The sequence below is a fragment of the Cynara cardunculus genome (genome assembly GCF_001531365.2).
Source record: "Cynara cardunculus var. scolymus isolate 2C chromosome LG 13, CcrdV1, whole genome shotgun sequence".
NCBI lineage: Eukaryota > Viridiplantae > Streptophyta > Magnoliopsida > Asterales > Asteraceae > Cynara > Cynara cardunculus.
Genome location: NC_037540.1, coordinates 5148749 through 5151740, shown reverse-complemented (window position 1 = coordinate 5151740; position 2992 = coordinate 5148749).

Below are 2992 nucleotides of genomic sequence, written 5' to 3'. Positions count from 1 at the left end.
GAACAAGACACGTATCATTAATCCATTTTGATAGCCAAGAATGTTACATAAATGATGATTTGTTTGTTGTTGGTAACGGTCCTTAAGTGTCATTCTTTTGCTTTTAGATCTTCTTAATCTATTCTTGTATGATATAGTTTTCATATTGTATTTTTACTCTAAATGAAACCAAATACAAAGATATAACAATAAATATTGGGTATATAACACGTGTCATTCTTTTGCTCAACTTATATAACCTGTTTGTCAAATAAAAATTCTAAATTTTAAATAGAAATGGGTAAGTTGAACAAAATAACAATTTATTTTCATATATATTTTTATTATTATATTAATGTATTTTTAAATTATTTTTTATCAATCCATTGTGAAAAATTTACCTATTATAGTTTTAAATTTATTTATTATACCAAGTTTTTATATCAACTCACTGATCATGTAGACAATCTATATGTATTATAGTTGATGTGGCATTTCTTATTAACAGTATTGTATTTTCAAAACTATTTAATAACAGCATCTACCAGCTTTTATTATAATATTCTAGTTTTAGTTTTAATATTTTATTGTTTTAGACATTTTACATATTATTTAATAAATATATTAAATGAATTAGAAAATTTCTAAAGTATTTATTAATATNTTTATATTTAAAATGGGATGTTTATCTTGTATTTGATTGTGTTTATCTGCAGTTAGTTACACGAATTCAGATATGGGATGAAATCGGATAGAGATGAAATCGTTTAGGGATTTAAGAGTTTTTAAGAGTTTTAAGAGTTTTTAAGAATTTTAGCCAAATGCTTTATAATATAGTATAGATATATATGTGTGTGTGTGTCAAATTTAAGAGAAAGATAAAAGGAAAAAACTGATGAACCATTCTTCTGTACAAGTAATTTATCCGATATGTATATATAAATCAGGAAATATCTTCAATTACTTGTATGCATATGTATATACTGTATAGATGAATGATTATTAAGGTGTTTCCTTAGTTTTGTGAACCCCTCTCTTTCTCTCTCTATAGACACACACACTAGGATAAATGATCGTGTAAAAATTGGAGTTAAGCCGAGAAGCATAAGAAGGAATCTGGATCCTTGATCACTTTTAATCTCACCCTACCCCATGAATTGCGTTTCTTACGAGAATTGATCTGTACATCTTGGTGCATCTCATTAATGTTGATTTTCGATTAAGATTGATTCAAAGATAGAGATCTTTTCTCATCATAACTTCCATTCATATAGTTTTTTTTAAATAAAAGATGAGGAAAAAAAGTGTAAAAAGACCAAAAACAAACTCATGTGCAACAAACTTTGACATTTGAGCAAAGTTTTTATAAAAGAAAAAGGTAAAATATATAAAGTAACAATCTAATTTAATAAAAAAAATTATTTTATTATTTTAATTTTAGTTTTTTTTTTGTATTTTAAATTATTTTGTATTTTGATATTGTAATTTGAAATTTACCTATTATAATATTAAATAAATTTTTTATTTAAATTTACTCATTATATCATGTTTTCATACCACCTCACTGTCCTCATGTAGGTTGTCTATATGTACTTACTGTTGACATGACATTTTTTTATTATAGTATTGTATTTTCAAAACTATTTTATTATAGCATCATCAACTCCTATTACAACATTGTACTTTTAGTTTTAATATTTTATTGTTAAACATTGTACATTTAATCAAACATGTTTACCGAGATCTAGTATTCGTTTCTAATCCTAGATTTCAATTAAAAATTTAGTCTCCTAAAATCGAGATTATAGCAATGAATAACTTTTTGATTTGAATTAAGATGAGATGGCATGATTAACAGGTTACTATGTCATGTCATTTTCCATATGAGATGTCCACGTGTAAAATTTTGCTGACATGACATTTATTATTACAACATTATACTTTGAATTTTTTTTATTTTACATATTTTTTTATAAATATATTAAATGAAATAGAAAATTTCTAAACTATTCATTAATATTAATACTAAGAAGACTAGTATAACACAATTTATCTCGCTAATATTTTTTTTAAATGTGTTTTTGAAAAAAGAAAATAAGAATTGTTATGTTTTTTTTTATCCAAAAATGTTTTCTTTTAAAAAATACTTGTTTTAAAAAAATTACTTGACATTAAAAATATATTATATTAATTAGATTTTTTTAATTATTCATTAATATAACAATATTAAAAAAAATTGTAAATCACAATTTATCTCGCTAACATCTTAAAAAAAACTTTTTTGTATTTTTTTGAACAAAATAAAATAAGAAGTGGAATTTTTTCTACAAATAAAATGATTATCTCGAAAATAATATTTCATATTTATTTAAGAAATATTTTACTCTAAAACATTTAATTTGCATTCAATTTAATAAAAAAATTAAAAAAATTAAATATGTTTTTTTTAAAACGTAGAGAGTAAAAATGAAAATCATTAAAAATAATTTGAAATATGTTTTTATTTTTATTTTAGCAACGTCATAAAAAATGATGTGTCATCCACATCACCTCATTGAAACCAAGCAAGCAAAAACATTCAAAGGGTTAACCGTTTTAAAAAGTAACAATTTACTTATTGCTATAATGGATAGATTTTTCAAATCCGATCCTATAATAATAATTTTTTTTGAAAGTACGTTGATGTAATAAAAAAACTAGAAATACAATGCTATAATAAAAAAATTAATGAAAGTAAGTTATTATTTCTTACATTTAATCCCTCTAAATATAAGCTCATCAACATATAGATACAATCACATTTTTAACCTTAAATTAAAACAAAAGTTATGTTGAATTATTAGAGTATCTCCAATATGTATGCAATATTTTATTTCTGCTTCTTTTAAGTTTAAAGATTTTTTTCTCTATTTTAAGCAAGAGTTTAACATAGCTGTTGAAACAATTTTTTTTCACAAATGCTATTAAAATTTAATTAAAATATAGTTTTTACTATAAAATCAAAAAAAAAAAA